Source organism: Balaenoptera musculus, chromosome 14 (assembly GCF_009873245.2).
Source record: "Balaenoptera musculus isolate JJ_BM4_2016_0621 chromosome 14, mBalMus1.pri.v3, whole genome shotgun sequence".
NCBI lineage: Eukaryota > Metazoa > Chordata > Mammalia > Artiodactyla > Balaenopteridae > Balaenoptera > Balaenoptera musculus.
The window spans coordinates 34,609,628-34,628,540 of NC_045798.1; the positions used below are offsets into that span (position 1 = coordinate 34,609,628).

Below are 18,913 nucleotides of genomic sequence, written 5' to 3' on the forward strand. Positions count from 1 at the left end.
GAAGTCACATTTTAACAAGCTCTCCAGGTGATTATCACACACGTCAAAATTTCAGAACGATTGGCCTTTAGGTACCTACCTCCAGCCAAATACTTATGTTTGTATGTCTCTGCCGAGAGTTCCCAGGCAATCACGCTTGGGAATTGGTACTTTTCATGGAGGGAAAAACATAAAACATCACTGCTTGAAACAAGGGATTGTTGCTCGAGTTTTCCTAACTTGGCCATGTTTGCCTGCTTTCCAGACCACTTCCCTGGGAGCTTTCCACCCTTGCCTACTTCTAGAAATGTTTCTCTGAGCTTCTGACTTTCTCCTTGCTCCCAAAGTCATCGTGCATGTTTTGAGCTTCTGGGCTGCTTGTTCTGGCCACCTTTCCTGGAGTTTGCTGGTTTCTAGCCACCTAGCTGTGTGTGTCTGTGTGTCCATCTACTTGGCTCTGAGCCCATGAGCCCCTCCCAGCTCTTCTGCATTCCAAGCCTGTCCGCAACTTTCCTGGTTGTAATTCCTGTCTCTGTGACCTGCCGCTATCCAGGCTCTGGGTGCAAGTTTAATCTTTTCATGTTTTGGGAGAGGGAAGTGAAACAAAGGCTTCAGAATTGAAGCAGCTAGCTTTCATCTCTCCAGAATGACATTTTTGTTGAGTGATATTATGACTGCGATTAAAGAGTTATGAATTTGTAGAACATCTGGAGCGATTGCATTCAAATATACCCAAACTCTTTTCGGAGTTCAGTGATGGATGCAGCTGAATCATGGTGATTTTCCATCAGTGCCCTCCCTCCTTTGATGTGGGGATTGAGAGACGACTGACTGCTGTGATCTCTTTTGTGACCATTTGAACTTTATCGACTTGGGAACTTCTCTTCTACCTTGTCCGTTGTTTTCTGGGATTGTGGGAGTTATCTTTCCAGACCCCTAGTCCTTCCCTTTTCATTTTACGAGAATACATTTCCATTATTCTGAAGTTTATGTCAGTGTTTTTATGTGACTGTATTTTTTGTTGCATGTACATTATCTTCCTAGTTACTGCTCAAGTCCGAAACCTGGGCGATTTCTGAGGTAGCTTTCAGGTGAGTGAAAAGAGAAGTGGCTTCTATTTTGACTTCTTCACATCCACTCGTAAATTTTACTAACCGCCCACCTTTATTCTCTGTTATTCTCTAACTGCCGACCTATTATTCTCACAAATCAACTTCCCTTCCACAAGTCAGCAACCTCCAGCCTACCTGGTCTCTTCACCGTCTATTTTTCTTTGCTAATCCAAGAGCCTCCTTTCCTGCTCATTCTGTTTTCCCATTCACCCTCCTCCAAACAATCCTCTGAAGTTATATTAGATAAATCATTTTGAAATGTTTCTTTTAGCTGAATTTCCAAATTAATTCATCTGATGTCTTGCCCTCATGACCTATTAGATGAAGTTCAACTTTGCAGTATGGCATTTAAGGTCTCTTATGACCTGGTCAGGTATACTTTCCCAGCCTTAACTCTTTAATTTGTAATTTTTATACAATTTTAAGGTTATTTTCTATTTACAGTTATTACAAAATATTGGCTGTATTCCCCGTGTTGTACAATACATCCTTGAACCCATCTTACACCCAGTAGTTTGTGCCTTCCCTGCCCTACCCCTATATTGCCCCTCCCCCATCTCCCCACTGGTAACCACTAGTTTGTTCTCCTTATCTGTGAGTCTGCTTCTTTTTTGTTATATTCACTAGTTTGTCATATTTTTTCGATTCCACATATAAGTGATATTATACAGTATTTGTCTTTCTCTGACTTATTTCACTTAGCATAATGCCTTCCAAGTCCATCCATGTTGCTGCAGAATTGCAGAATGCAGCAACATGCAGAAATGCAGAATTTCATTCTTTTTTATGGCTGAGTCATATTCCATCATATATATACACACACACACACACACACACACACACACACACACACACCACATCTTCTTAATCCAGTCTTCTGTCGATGGACATTTAGCTTGTTTCCATGCCTTGGCAATTGTAAATAGTGCTGCAGTGAACATTGAAGTGAATGTATCTTCTTGAATTAGTGTTTTTGGTTTTTTCAGATATATACCCAGGAGTGGAATTGCTGGGTCATATGGTGGCTGTATTTTTAGTTTTTTGAGAAACCTCCATTCAGTTCTCCATAGTTTCTCAGTCTTAACTCTCAATCCTCTACCTCATGTACGTAGTTGTATGCTTCAGGCTGCCTTATGTGTAATTCCTCAAATCATGTTATCTCTTATCACGTTTCTGTCTCTGTGTTGCCTCTGCGATTTCCTTGTCTTGGTATGCCCTTACTTACTTTTCTGCCTGGCAGACATCTAAGCATTGCTCAGGATGGCTCAAGTTTCCCTCCCACAGCTTCCTGGGAAGTTTTACACACCACTTCCTCTGGTTCCAACAGTATCTTACACGTACTTACTACAACATAGTGTAAGACTTTGTCGCCATGCTGGTCTCTTCATGAGCTGGTTGAGAAGAACTGACTTCTTGCAGGACCAACAGAAGAAACATTCATCCCCCAGATAAGTAGAGAATTGGGAATACCAGACGATGATGTTGGAACAAATGGAAAGCATGTGGGTCCCAGGGTGGGTGAACTGGGTGATGGAGGCCCAGTGGTATGAGAGTGATGTGCAGACTATTTCTATAATCTGGACAGATTCAGGAAAAATAGGGTTTGGGGAAAAAGTTCAAAAACCAGATTATAGCTCAAAAAACAAAGTGAGAGAGAGGAAGAGTTAGCGTGACTGTTATCTTTTCTTGCTTAGCCAATCACTCACTACAAAACTTAGTGATACAAAATAACCATTTTATCATGCTTACAGATTCTGTGGGTCAAGAATTCAGACAGGGCATAACACACTTGTTGGAGAGACGTGTGTAGATGAGTGTCTGTGACATAAAGCAGCAGAGGAAAATGCTGTTGTATACGGACATGATGCTTTGGGGGGAAGGCACCTGCTTTAATTCTTAAAATAGAAAATAGGATGGAGAAGATGACGGAAGAGATACCTTTGGGGTTGGGCTCTGTAGGAGACGTCTCATAGCCAGGCTCAAGTTCTAGGGCTGGGTGAGGAAACAAAATGGGTAAACGGGTTTAGATAGTGGTGAATAATTTGTGATGGTTGGAATGAAAGGCGTGTGGCAAGATATACATTGTAGAGAAGCTTTGGGACATAAACTAAAGAGCTTAATTTTATTTATTATTATATGCAGCAAAGGATCATTGACTTTGTTTGTTTGTTTCTTTAGCAGAGCTCTCTTTCTAGAGCCCAACCAGACTTTGATACTAGCATATACTAGAAATGTCTGGAGAAGGAATAGGTGAGTCGAGTAGATGGGTGTAGGGGTTTGTGTCGCCAGATCTCTAACAGATAAGATGCTTTCAGGTTCTGTTGTGATTATAGACTAAATGGTCAAAGAGATAAAGAGTATCCTTGCCCTTGGCTCACCAGGAATCTTTCAGAATAGGTACTTACTTGGTTGTGACAGGGAAGGAAGGTCTGTGAGGGCTGCTATATTTACAGTGGCTAGAATAATGTCTAGTATATTTATAAAAATCAGATTAATAAATGAATATGAGAATTTTTGTACGTGTCTCAATCACTCTTTGTACCCATTTTCCTTTAACCTCTTCAAAATCAAGGTATTCCTGGTGGAACTTAGTGGTTTTCAGAAGTTTGGGTTTGGTACCTGATTTCTACAAGCTATTTGAATACTTTTTGTTAACAGTTGATTATTACGTCAAAAAGTTGTTCCCAAGAGGAAACTTAAATTAGGTAGAATTATACTATGCTGGAACAGAAAATGTTTCCAGAGAGCTTTGATCCACTTCTGGTGCTTTATTACAGATGAATAAATTGAGGTCTAGAGAAGTTAAGTGACTTAACCACAGTCATCTAACTGGTAAATGTTGAAGCCAAGATTAGGAGTTGACTTCTAATAGACGCTTGGTATTATTTCCATTGTGTAAAGCTGCACGCCACTTTGCTTTTTCAAGTCAAATCTTAGCTTGAACTGTAGGAGAAAAAATTCTCCATCTGGCTCTGCTAAATTCCCAGAGGGAAATTTAAATCCTAGGGTGGCAGAACTCAGGATGGAGAGGAAATTAACATTGTGTTTAGTTAAATAAGTGAGTGTTTAGAAAAGACACATGTGGACGCTTGTACATTTAACTTCTTGCGGGTTTGTTTTCAAGAATTAAATTCAGGTAGACTGGACACTGCCTAAGGTAGAAGGCTTGGCAATTTATACAATTATAAGAATATTCTGTAGAAAAGCCCCAAGAGATTGTTACTTAAGACCTGTATTTTCAGGTTGAAAGAAGAAGATCCTCAGAGAGATTAAGTGACATGTCCAAGGTCACAGAACAATGAGTGACTCTTTCAGAACTGGAGACCAGAACTCTTAATTTGGGAGAAGTGAATATTGCTTTTCAGGTATAAAATGCGTAGCCTTAAAGGAAATATTTGGGTTAAAAGTGGTGCATTTAAAAAATATTTTAATTGTTAAATGTCTATTTATAATATGAAACATAGCAGCGTAACACATCCCACAAACATGACATCCACGTACAGGAAGAACCTCATCACCAGCCATGAGATGCTCCCCATGCCCTCGGCTTCCTACATTCGGTCCCCATCCTCCATCCTCCACAGTGAACTACTCTGTGGAGCTTTCCTCTCTGTCATTCTCTGTTCTTTATTCTTTGACCATTATATGCATTATTGCTAAAAATCTATTTCTTAAAAATTGTGCTTGCTTTTGAACTTGATCAAAATGGCAGCAAAGTGTTCGTATTCTTCTGCACCTTGCTTTTTCTGTCCAGCGGTATGCTTTGAAGATCCGGCCATGCTGACGGACACGGTCAATCTATTGCAGTGATGTGCAACCTCCAGTTATGCACAGTTCATTCATCTCTTCTCTCATTTTTGTGTATTTGGTTTATTTGACAGTCGCTTTTGTTTGTTGTTTTTGCTGTCACCAACCAGGCTGCCCCAGACATTCTTAGGCATGTCTCGTGATAAATGTCTGGGAAAGGCTGGGCTGGGCAGTGTCCCACCTTTTCCAGATGATGCCCAGCTGTTTTGCGAAGTGGCTGTGCCACTTGGGACTCCCAGCAGTGGCATCTCAGAGTCCCCAGTGTTCTAAGTCCTTGCCAACACTTAGTGTCACCAGCCTTCTTAATTTTTGCCAATCTGGTGGGTGGATATTAGCATTCAAAGGTGGTTTTTATTGTGATTTGGGGTCTAATATTTTTCTGTTAGAAATAAATGGACAGTATTGCAAGGGGATGTCAAAATAAGGCATTTTATAAATACTCACTTTAGGCAAAATGACTAAGAAAAACTTACAACACAGTCACATGAAGAAAGTCTAAAATGCGAGAAGAGAGATACTTTCGCACATTTAGCGTGATGGCTGTTGATATATTCAGCAATCACACTTTCATGTTTGTTAATATTTAATGATAGTCTTGAATTAATTAAGTGAAGTTCAATTTATTCATAGTTATTCATTTTTTCCTGATGTTTTAACTCATCCTGGAAGAGAATATAGTAAGGTGGGATTTATATATATATATATATATATACACACATTAACATTTATATATATGTAAATGACTCAGGATGAAATCATATACTGACCTAAATAGATTACATTGCAAGGTTTACAGAAGTAATAACACTGTAACTCTTTGGGCTGTTTTCAGATTTTCACAGTTTAATTTTTTAAAAACCCTCTTAGATCCTTGGTTGAAAAGTGTCCTGCCTGTGCTTATTATGTGACATTTGATGACCCCAGTGATGTGACACAGGATCTCTTGGTTCATGTTATAGACTGTTTTCTACCCCAGTGGGATCTGATCAGGTAGCACCAACTTCCTGTTTTAATATGATGGTAAAATTATGGAATCCCTGGTACCCATTTCTACCCTCCACTGATCAAGTAAGAGCAGTTTTGCTATAATAACTTGTTACCAAAGATAGATGATCAAACTCGGAGAAGTGGAACATCTTTTGATAAAGATCCAATAAATGCCCAAAGTTAAATGAGTTTTAATAAATGTCTCCCTCTATGATCACAGATCTACACAGTTTATATTCCTGTTTGACAGAAAAGATCCTCTTTGTATTGTGAAGTTATTTTGTAATAAGACATTGAGCATGGACACAATGGGGTCACTTCAGGTGTTACTGTTGCCTTAAGGACTTGGGATGGTTACCTAGCAAGAATCAGAAGGGACAGAGTTAGGAGACCAAGTTTATTTTAGGATCCGCTTGGAGCTCAGCGTTTAACCTGTGACCATCCTAGAGTTTCTAAAGCAATGGACCCAAGCAGCAGATGGTTTTTCTATCTGAAGTTGGATTGAACAGGCATAGGCATGCTGGATTCCCACCCACCCCTCCTACTCTCTTTAGGTTGGGTCTCACCCTTTGATGGCAGCAAGAGACATGATCCAAATTTCAAGATGTGAAAATTGCCAGAAGCCATCCAACTGACAAAAGCCACCGAAAGAATAAGCTCTCCTAATCCTAGCTTCCTTCATTGCATCTTGAGGCCTAGCAGAAAAGCTGAGGTGATGTGGATTCCCAAACACCTATCTTACTTTTGTTGGCAGGTCTGCAGGATTCCAGAAGGTTCGGAGTTGACAAGTTGAGTATAGCCAAGGGTGTCCCTTGGGATTCTGTCCTTTGTTGATTGCATAACTCCCTTCCCAACTCCACCACCAACCTTCGCCCAAGGTGGACCTAACCCATCTGCTTGTTGCTCTGTCCCCATTTATTCTTTGCTTCCTCTGCATGTGGCTTTGCTCCATATGGTATCCCGAGCCTGGGAAAGCCGTCTCTGCTCCATTTGGTTAATTAGTCTCCGACTGTGTCTATGGCTCACCTTGTTCTTATGTTTACAAGATTATAAAAATTCTGAAACTTTCCCTTCCTAGTTTTCCTGCATCTTCAGGTATAACACCAAACTACAATTTCCCAAATCCACTACATTAAGGCATTCTATTTCCACTAACTCAAAATCTGTAATGATAGTTGTATAATCTATAATAACATTAATCATCTCATAATCATTTCTCAACAAATGATCTTCTTAACCAAATACATTTTGTATACTTCTCATTTAATCTAATATCTTTCCTTTCTCATTATATTTCCCTTCTGATTACTGCTACTCGGTATTCTTGAAAGTACCCCATCACATTTTGTTGGTTTTGCATGATTTCAGATCTAATTGAGGAGATGATGCATATGTAAGAGGAAAACATAGCAATTTATTAATACCTAGAAAATTTACTGAGATCTTATTTTGTGCTAGGAAGATGATAGTTTGCTATGTGTGTGATGTGTATTATCATTTAATTCTTACAGTGAGTCACTGATGCAGTAACGTTATTATCCCCACCTTATAGATATGGAAACTGAGGCATGTAATGGTCCATGGTCACACAGGAAGTAGCTTGTAGAACCAGTAGAGAGAGGGTGCAAATATGAGATATCTGTCCACGTCCCAACATTCTTCATCTCTGGTCTCTACTTCTTTATCAATATGATACATATTTCATCCTCTTTAAACCTTTTCTGAACAAGACAGGTCTTTTAATTTTTGAAACCTTTTTTCGTTGAACTGTAGTTGATTTACAATACTGTATTAGTTGCAGATGTACAGCGAAGTGGTTCAGTTTTATATATATATATAATCTTTTTCAGATTCTTTTCCATGATAGGTTATTATAAGATATTGAATATAGTTCCTGTGCTATACAGTAGGTCCTTGTTTTTATCTATTGTATATGTAGTGGTGTGTATCTGTTAATCCCATATCCCTAATTTATCCCTCCCCTTTTCCCCTTAAGATGGGTCTTTTAAATAAATCAATGTGTTCCTTGGTCTGAGAGAATGGTAGAAAGTAGTATAAGAATTCGAAAGCAGAAGCAATCACAGCCAGCACTTATATGTAAAAAGAGGCTTTCTGGACCCTAGCTCAAAGGCATGAGTAGGACGGGACTTTCAAATGCCTTATCAAGACCACTTGGGGCGAGACTTTGAAGTGGAAGACGTCTTCTCCTACAGTGGCCTCAGATCCGGCCATCCTGCTGTCCTACTTGTATTGGGGGTGTGGAGATGGAGTTAGGGTAGTTGGGGGACCAGAAAGGATCAGCAGTTTGTGTGCACGTAGAGTGTCAGTTGTGTTGTCCCGTGACCAACACAACCATCATCCAGGTACCCTGCTCCTTTGAGAACCTGGATCTTATCTATGCTTCATCGGGTTCTGGGTGCTGTGATTTCCTTTTGCTATTCCGTTTCCCCGGAAGTGAATATGATCTTATCCATTTTGCAGGAAAAATGCTGGGTCAAGGTGAACCACTGGGCAATTGGGTGTTTGAGGAAGTCATACAAATTCCTGTGATGTCCAGTTTCTGCCCTCAAGGAATTTACTGTCATGTTAGAGAGAAAAGACGGGCATAACCAAATTCACTAGAGAAAACCCCCAAAACAAACTTAATAGAAATAACTATGAAATCATTATGTAGTAATGGCTTTGTGGAAATAACTATCAAACGATAATAATATGGAGGTGTTAGGGGTTTGCAGATGGAGGGAGGTAAGGAGTAGGGTTGTCCCTTTGGTGTTTCCTGTGGTTTAGATTTCAGGAAGGCAGTGGTCATGTCTATCCTGGTCACTGCAATGTCATCAGCACCTGGCCTAGTGCCTAGCCTGTAGCAGATGTTCAATACGTGTTTGATTGATTGTATGAGTGAAAAGGCATTTGGGGCTGAAAAATATAGGGAAAACGTTTTCTGCATCCCAAAAGCAAATTCCAGAGAACTAACTTTGTGTCTTTAAGCAGGCAGGTAAGCATCCTTGGCTCAGGTTCAATTCTGTTTGTGTCAAGTGTGTCCTGTCGTAGAGGCTGGACCATTGAGCTGGTCCCTGGAAATCAGAGCTGACACCTTCCTTCATCTTAACCTCAGCAGTGGTACAATAGGAGCCTGAGCTGAGATCAGGCCCAAATAAAAGCGTGAGTGTGGTTAGTCCCTGGTGGCCACCTTCAGTACTGGTGGCCAAATATTAAATAGTCAGTTTTACACTTGGATTTCAAGAATGATGTACAGTATATTATTTTGCTCAAATATAAATGAACTCTTCTGTTAACTCTCTTGTGATTTGTGGAACTACTTATTTTGTTTATTTTTTTTAACTTAATACTTCTGCTAGTTTTGAAATTGTTTTGAGCTTGAAAAAATAACAGCGAAAAAAGTAAAGAAAATGCAAATCAGTGTTTAGCCCACCGAAGAATATGTAGCTGTGTTTCATTTCCCTAGACACTTGCACAGAGTTTGGTGTCTACTCGGCATTACATACGTGTTGGAGTGAATGGGTAGATGGACCTAACTGTATTTTAGATTTAAAAGCAGTTTCTTCCAGTAGAATAAACAATAACAGTAAATGTCAGATTCATGCTGCTAGGGAAATCTACCGATAAATTGGTTTTGGAAAAGTAAATGAAGAATGAGGTGCAAATTTAGTAGTTAACTTCACCATCTCTTGTATTTGCACTTTCCTTCCAAAATAGGAGAAAAAGATAAAAGCAATCTAAGAAATAACTACTTAAGCCAAACTACTGCTTCTTTTTCTTTTCCCCAATTTGTGATGAATAGCTCTGCACTTTCAGATATGCCATGAATTAAATCAGATTCCCACAGAGAACAGTATGTTCAATATTTGGTCACAGTTTGAAGGCATCCCCAGATGGTTTTAAAGAAAAACTAATTTTACGGGAATGCAGGATAAATGACTGATTTTATCCTTGACATTACAAAGGTCCCTCTATCCCAGTGACTATGATCACTTTTTCTTATCTTTATATCAAATGTACATGAATTGAAATTTATATTTTAAAAAGTTGTTAATGCTCAAACTGGGAAGATGACATAACCAGCAGAAACAGAAGAGATGAATTCTAGCAGATGTGTGTTAATCTTTTACACTTTCTCTCAACTGGAATGAGGAACCTGGGGTCCTGAGATAGGGGATGCAGCATGTTATCAACTCAGTTGTTTAACTGGAGTCCTGTAAAATTAGAAAGGAGGACAAGTTTGCCTAGGTTCCCTCCCCATCTGCAAGGATCCTACTGCATCCTTTTAAGACTCTCCACCAACCTTCACCGAGTGCCTCGTAAATTCATGTGGTTTCAAGTTCTCTGCCCTCCGCTTCCCCAGGCAGCCGTAAGATCTTCTCTGACCACCTCCACTGACGTATTGTCCCCTGCCCTCAGGATCCCTGCAGTCTGTCACCTTCCCAGGACGTCTGTAAATGTTGCTCTGGAATAGGCAACCTTTAAAGCGTCTTCTGAACCGACAGAATTGAAGCAGCTTTTCCATGATGAGTTTCTGTATTTGAAGCTCATTCAGGAAGCACTGAGTTCTCATCCAGAACAAACAGCGGTATGAATGAGCACATCTGCCCTGTTTTCTAGCAAATTCTGTTGAGAAAATATGAATTTGGAAAATTTTCTCTTAGATTGTTCGTGATGTGAGCGAAGTTGAATCATTTTACTACACTTTGTTGTACAAAGCTGAGGGTTCCAACCTACAGTACGATCTAGGAAAACCATTCCTGTAGCTTGATGTGAAAGACGTTGCACTTAGTAGGCAAACAGATGGTCATAGTGAATTTAGAAAAAAATAGCTGCCTAATCACTGTCATAGTTAAATGAATTGTGAACTACTTCTCACCTTAATATTGATGCAAATGTTCTGCCAGTGAACATGGCACAACTTTCATTATTCATTTTTTTTAACATCTTTATTGCAGTATAATTGCTTTACAATGGTGTGTTAGTTTCTGCTTTATAACAAAGTGAATCAGTTATACATATACATATGTTCCCATATCTCTTCCCTCTTGCATCTCCCTCCCTCCCACCCTCCCTATCCCACCCCTCTAGGTGGTCACAAAGCACAGAGCTGATCTCCCTGTGCTATGCGGTTGCTTCCCACTAGCTATCTATTTTACGTTTGGTAGTGTATATATGTCCATGCCACTCTCTCACTTTGTCCCAGCTTACCCTTCCCCCTCCCCATATCCTCAAGTCCATTCTCTAGTAGGTCTGTGTCTTTATTCCCATCTTGCCACTGGATTCTTCATGACCTTTTTTTTTTTTTTTTTCCCTTAGATTCCATATATATATGTGTTAGCATAAAGTTCTCCATAAAAACTCTAAGAGGACATTTTTTGATTAATCCATTTTCCAGATGAGGAAGCAAATACACATAGAAGTGAATATTTACTGGTTTTGGAAGAATTGGTGGGTCACATTTAATGATAGCAAAAGAGCAATTTCATGATTTTTTTTAGGTTTGAGCTATAAAGTGTACTCTGTCCTAGTAGTGTATAAAAGATCACTCTTTTACGAGTTAGATATCAATCAAAATAAATCTTGAAAGATGCATTTTGTGGGCAATAACGTCACTAATCATGATGCTTAATAAGATTAGAACCTCTTCCAGAAACAATTAAATTTTATAATTTATGTGTATAAGTTTGTACATGTAATTCATTCACAGTCTCATTTACCGAGCATACATACACATAATTGGCTTTTTAAAATGGCTTGTAGAGTATATTCGCAGCTATAGGCTAGTATTTTCTTAAATAGTGAATGTTTACTACACTTAGGAATAAACGTTTTATTCTCACTTATTATATAAATAGATAATGCTAGTATTAATATTTTTACTTAGGTGGCTCAAGTTTCTTTCACATTTGGACTTTGCTTTATTTAGCAAACAGATATTTGGCTTTTATCCCCAAATTCATTTGTATATATTGCTTTATAGTTTTCTTTTTTATCTATCAAAAGATAGATATCTATCAAAAGAAAATTTATGGCTAATTTACCAGTGAAATGTCTGAAACTTTGAGGGTTATAAATATATTTGAAGAAAAGTGAATATGTGTCTGATACATTAATTCACTTTTCAGTTATTTAAAAATATTATAAGTAAGCTCACTGAAGAAAAATTCAAAATTATAAATAAAATGAATTGATAAAATCCCAGTGATCCTATTAATATTAATATTTGTATGATCAACTCATTGAGATTATTTTAGATGTACCTTTTTATTTACTAAAATACCATACATGTCATTTAAAAAACTTTTTATTTGAGGATATTGTAAATCCTTTTACATGCTATAAACATGGAATTATATTACCAATTTTGATGGCTATACATGTCATTGATTCAATATATATATGTATATATGCATGTGTATATATATATATATATGTATATATGCATGTGTATATATATGTATATATGCATGTGTATATATATATATATATGTATATATGCATGTGTATATATATATGTATATATGCATGTGTATATATATATGTATATATGCATGTGTATATATATATGTATATATGCATGTGTATATATATATATATATATATATATATCTACACATACACATACACACACGCACACACACATAATTTAAATCCTATTTAAGACCCTATTGTTGAGCATTTTAGGCTAGATCCAGGTTTTCTTTTCAAATAATAAAAAGACAGTGGTGATCATACTTGAACATTCATATATGAACCACATCTCTTTTGGGGATAAAGTTCTAAACTTGAAATTGTTTTATTAAAGGCAATATACACATTTTCAAACCTTTTTTTTTGTTTTTTATAGCTTTGCCTAATTGTTTTCCAAAGAGATCATGCCAATGTAACTTTTGTTAATAGTGTGTGAACATCCTTTCCCCAATCCCTTGCTAACAGTGAGTCTTATTATTTTATATTTTTGACGGAGTGCTTGTAGTGAGCTGAGTGGTGGCCCCCCAAAAGATATGTCCACGTTCTAACTCCAGAACCTGTCAATAACACCTAAAATGGCAAAAGAATGAACATGGCCTTATAATGCAAGGATGTGACTAAGTTAACAATCTTGAGAGGAGGAGTGTATTCTAGATTATCTATCTGGGCCCTAAATGCAATCACATAAGAAAGAGGCAGAGGGAGTTTTGAGAGGGATACTGAGGAGGAGAAAGTACTGGGAAGACAGAGCAGAGATGCTGCCACAAGCCAAGGAGTGCTGACAACTGTTAGAATTTGGAAGAGGGAAGGAATAGATTCTCCCCTAGAAGCTCCCTAGGGAATGTGGCCCTTTCGACACTTGGATTTCAGACTTCTGGCCTCCAGAACTGTGACGGTATACATTTCAGTTGTTTTAAGCCGTGAAGTGTGTGATGATTTGCTACAGCAGCCCCAGGAAGTTAGTCCAGTGCTGTACAGAATTCACTGTTTATGAAGAGGTATTATTACAGTTTGAAGGGAACATTTCTGAACCAAATTCTCAAACATCATCAATAACCTGGTCAAGTTCCCACTTCATCTTTAATATCTGCTTATAATTCTCTCTTATCACCTCGGTTGTCTTCAGTAGGTACCAGAGCCTTGGGTCACCTCTTTGGCTCTGTCCACAACTAAGTTCTCCTCCCTCAGAAAGAATCACCCGTGCCTGAGATGTCAGTTACTTCTCTGCACTAAGACCCAAATTCTTCTTTCTTCCTCACATGTCACTGCTGAGCTGTGACTAGACGGTGGCTTTCTGGATAGCTTATTAGCACCTCAAAACCAGCCTACCTACTGCTAAACTCCCTGTCTTGCTCCGCGTACTATATTGTCTACCGTGGTGATTCATACGTTTCTCCACCCAGATGTTTAAGCCAGAATCATGCGTCTTAATTATCACCTCCATGTGGAATCGCTCACAAGGCACTCTTGATAAGCGTTCTTAATATCTCTGTCCGTTCCATCTGGATTACATGATGAGACACCATCATGTATTGTTATCTGTCAGAGTTGCCATCTTGATCCGTTGTACTGCCCCCAGCCCCAGACACCTAGTAAATATCCTGTATAGTGAAACCAGAAACTTGTAACAAAAACTGGCTGTGTCACTTTGTCATTCAGCACCTCATTACAAGATAAAATATAAACTCTTAGGAATGACAAATGTGGTCTTTGCATCTCTTGTTCCTGCCATCATACCTACCTGTCTTTGGAAAACTCTGCTCTAATAATCTGAACCAACTGCAGCTTCCCAGTTTGCATGCCACAGCTTCCAGCTTTGCTCAAGCCGTTCTGTCCTTGGAATGTCTCCTTTAATTTAGATAACTACTAATTCCTTAAACCTTGATAAGAGGTTATATCTGAGAAGCTTGCTTAATTCCCCCACTTTGGTATAGCAGCATTTCCCTGTGGTCCCAGTTTGATACTGGGAGTGGTAACTTTGATAAATCTGTTTGTCTCCCCATTAAATTGTGAGGTTCTTGAGGGTAAGGGCTGTTTGTCATCCTTATCTCCAGTTCTACCAAGATGTCTACTAATTATTAGAAATTAACAAAAAATTAGCTGATATATATTAAGTACTTAATTTATGCCAGACATTGTGCTAAGGGTTCTACATAATCACATCTAATCTTACAACACCCCTAGGAAGTTCCCTTCATTTTGTAGGTGAGGAGTTTGATCCACTGAGAAGTTAAGCGAATTGCCTGATACACATTTAGTACAAAGTGGGCCCATATTTGAATACTGGTGGTCTGACTTCAGAGTCATTTTTCTAATATAATCCTTTCAATACCATAAATTTCCTTCTAAGCATTGCTTTAGCTGCATCCCACAAAATTTGGTATGTTGGGTTTTCATTTTCTTTCAGTTCAAAATATTTAAAATGTTCCCTGACATTTCCTATTTGGCTCATAGGTTATTTAGGGGATATACTTTTTATTATTAATATTTTTTGTCCTTTACCTGATACATTATATATATTTTATTTTATTTATTTTTTTCCTTCATTTTGTTTTTATTATAGCATGTTTGCTTAATTTACAGCAAGCAGAAAATAAGCTGGGTCTTGTTTTGATCCAAACATTGATGTTTTAAAGGTTGTACACAATATTGGTTAAAAAGGACATATAAAAATACCTTTTTAGAAGCTTCTATAAGAAAGAAAATACAAAGTTTAACCCCACAACTTTCCTCTTTGCTAGAACTGCAAACTACTGCTACAGTTTTAAATAGACTTTTTGTTGTTTAAACTATACGTCCAGGAAAATCTAAAAAAATTAAAGAAACATGCATATAAATGATTGCATAGCAGAGCATGAACATTAACTGCAAACAGTAAAGAAATGAACGTTAGAAATACTATCAAATATACAAAGGTTCTAGAATCAATCCTTTAAACACATTCCACAAACAGTATTTAAAAACCACCTTTTGTTCTTTACAGGCAAGGCCTAGATTACTAAAACCAAAATTGAAAAAAAGTAGTCCTCTAAAAGGAATGGTTTTCCCACATTTCTTACTTATTATGCCTGTAAGCAAGCAATCTAAAATTTTTAAAGATGCCAGCTTTTATTCTGAAATGAGATTGGACACGTCAAGTCACTTTTTATTGCCCCCAAATGATCTCATAGAGAGATGTTAGAAATTATAAAGAGTTAGGGTATTATTTTCATCAGGTACTACACTGATAATCAAAAACTCAAGAGATGTGACTTTCTTAAAATTAATTTTTTCCAGAATTATTTTAAATCTCATGGCACCACAGAATCACTTAGAATGGGAGTGTTGTCTTTTAACTTGCCTCACATTAAATAAACCGAGGTGTGAAGAACAAACCTCCTCCATAAACATATGGGCAAATTTTGATACAAATGCACACACCAAGTGCTTTAAGCATCAGAATTCAGTCCTTTTACACTATGTGCACACACAAATCAAACCTACTTTGAAACACTTTACTTGCTTTTAACAGCAGTAAGAAAACTAAGCAATAGTATGGTCAACAATGCTCCTTAAAGTTTAGTATAACTGCGTAAGAGCATTCTTTTCCCTTAAAATTATTTCTGCCATCATCAACCTGCCCAAATTTTAAGGTGAGTTTTTCCGACCTTTGTATGGTTCCAAATCTTCACAGAAACCAGGAAAGTGAAGGCTCCGTGTTTCAATCAAAAACTCTGTCTCCCTGAAAATGCTACTTAACCCAGTTGACGTCATTTCCCAAGACAGTGGGGTTAACAAAAGAACTATTCCACACTGTGCCAAAAATTATCATCGTGGGTCTAGACATCTTGACGAGACCAAAGGTCCACCCTGAACCTAAATGTGTCTGGTCGGTCAGTGTTGTACGGTGGCTACAACTTCACTTTTGTATCATTCTACCTTATTGGCAAGCTACATTTCTAGGTTAACAGTTATACCAAATATGGATATGAAAGGTTATTTTTAATAAGACAATGTTGCAAATTATGGTCAACCAACATCTTTTCACCAATACCTCAAGCATTAAAAAATGAGAATCTTTACAAAAATATACAGAGACACCACAAATTAGTAGCTGCCCATAACATTAAACAAACTGGACTCTTAAGAATGGCTTCTCAATCGCATATCATTTTAATAATAACCATTGCCTGGTACAGGGAAAACTGACAAGTGTTTTTTAAGCATCATTGCAACATTGTATTCCTGATAATTTAAGTCAACCAAACTGGGAGTAAATGAATGATACATGCCTAAAAATATCATGGTTTATACTATCAGTGACCACTGGACTTAGGACTAGTCCAAGACCTTGATCTAGATTTTGACCTAGACCTAGACAGTGATCTTGACTGAGGTTTGGTTCTAGGTGGTTCTTTTTTCCTTGATTCCTTTTCATATCTTGAGCCAGACGTATAATGTGTTTTGGAATCTGTTTTAGAGGTGCCTCTAGTTTTGGTGTGAGATGCAGACCTAGAACGTGACTTAGCCTTCATTTCTTTCTTGGGCTGGGACTTGGACCGTGATCTTGAATTGGATTTGGATCTTGAAAAAGATTGATTTCGGTGTTTGAATCTATCATTGTCGGAATGGCTTCTGCTACGCCGTGGTCTTCCAGTCGGTCTACTGTTTCTAGGACTATAAGATCTTCTGTCGTTGTAATCAAAGGAAGGACTTCTTGATCTCTTTCTTTCAGTAACTTCAGCTTCTAGAACGTCTGTATCTGTCATAATCATTATAGCGTGCAGAGCTATACACATTCCTCCCTTCCTTGGCTTTCATCTGATTTGGAGTCTTTTGATCCCCCTGTGCAAATGTATTTCAGTTTGGTGTCCACAAATCCATTTTCTGTCCAAATTATGTAAAGCATCTTCTGCATCACGAACATCCTCAAATTGAACATATGCAAATCCTCTTGGACGGCAAGTGTAGAAATCAAGTGGAACATACACATCAACTATAGGACCGTAACGACCGAATTTATGTCGCAAATCTTCAGACCTGGTATCGTCCGCAAGTTCCTTACAAAGAGAGACGTGTTGGGGGGACACAGGTACGGGGACATGACGGCGGCGTAAGTCTCAGCAGGGACACTAAGGGACTCAGCAAACCGTCTGCACCTCCGGCGCCGGATCCTCAAGACACACATAGCCAGAGAGCTGCGCTACGACCTATTTTATTTATTTTTTATGGAAGTGTAGTTAATTTACAATGTTGTGTTAGTTTCAAGCATACAGCAAAGTGATTCCATTATACAGATAAATACATATGTATTCTTTTTCATATTCTTTTCCATTATAGGTTATTACAAGGTATTGAGTATAGTTCCCTGTTCTATACAGTAGGTCCTACTTTTATTATTTTTATTATTTCAAAATTTTGAGTTTTCTTAATAAGCCAGCATATAGTATATGTTGGTGAATGTTTCATGTGAAATTGAAAAGATTATGTGTTCTGCTGTTGTCCAGAGGGGTGTTCTGTAAATGTAAACAGAAATTGTCAAATAAGTTGATTGCATTGTTTAGGTCTTCTGTGATCTTACTAAGTACTCTGTCCTTGTTCTATCCCTTCGAGAAGAATGGTGAAGTCTTCAACTATAATTGTGGATTTGTCTGTTTCTCTTTTCAGTTTTGCTTCATGTATCTTGACGTTCTATTGTAAGGTGCATATGCATTTAGGATTGTTGTGTCTTTTCGGAGAATTAACCCCTTTATCATGCCACGATGTCCCTCTTTATGACTAAAAATATTCCTTTTTCTGAAGTCTACTTTATCTGTTATTAATATAGCAACTTCAGCTTTCTTTTGGTTAGTGTTTACGTAGTTCATTTTTTAATTCTTTGTAAACTATCTGTATCTTTATATTTGAAGTATGTTTCTTGCAGACAGCATATATTTGGTTCTTATTTTTTATTTTTTACTATCTATCTTTTAAGCTGCTTTCTATTTGTCGCATCTGTTGTTCCTTCTTTTTTCTTTTATTATATTCTCTAATAAACAGCATGTTTTATAATTTCATTTTATCTGTTATATTAGCTTCTTTATTCGTGTTAATGTTTTAGTGTTTGCCCTATGATTTGCAATAAACTGTACATCTTTAATTAATTAGAGCCACCAATCAGATGTCATTTTATCACTTCACACATGTTATATAAGGTCTTTCAAGGATCTTACAACAATATATTCTCTATTCCTCTCTCCCATCTTTTGTGCTTTTTTTCCCATAAATTTTACTTTTACGTATGCTATAAACATACAATATGTTGCTACTATTTTTTACTTTAGACAGTTTTATTTTCAATCAATTAAAAATAAGAAAAAAAGAATTTTATGTTATATTCATTGATTCCATTTTCAACACCATTTCTTTGTGTCGATCCAAATTTGTTTCCTCTCATATTCCTTCTGCCCGAAGAACTTCCCTTACCACTATTTGTAGGGAAGGTCTGCTGGAAATGAATTACGTCAGTTTTTCTTTTTCTGAGAGTGTCTTTACTTCTTCATTTTTGAAAAATATTTTCACTGGGCATAGAATTT

The 18,913-nt window shown here is 37.6% G+C and overlaps 1 protein-coding gene and 1 pseudogene across 3 annotated transcripts in view; one reads left to right on the forward strand and one right to left on the reverse strand.

Annotated features, from left to right (window-relative positions):
• Positions 1-18,913, forward strand: part of DLGAP1 (DLG associated protein 1) — an 869,846-nt gene that overhangs the window by 20,495 nt on the left and 830,438 nt on the right. The gene's annotated exons all lie outside the window — the stretch shown is intronic.
• LOC118879834 lies at positions 16,655-17,442 on the reverse strand (annotated as a pseudogene).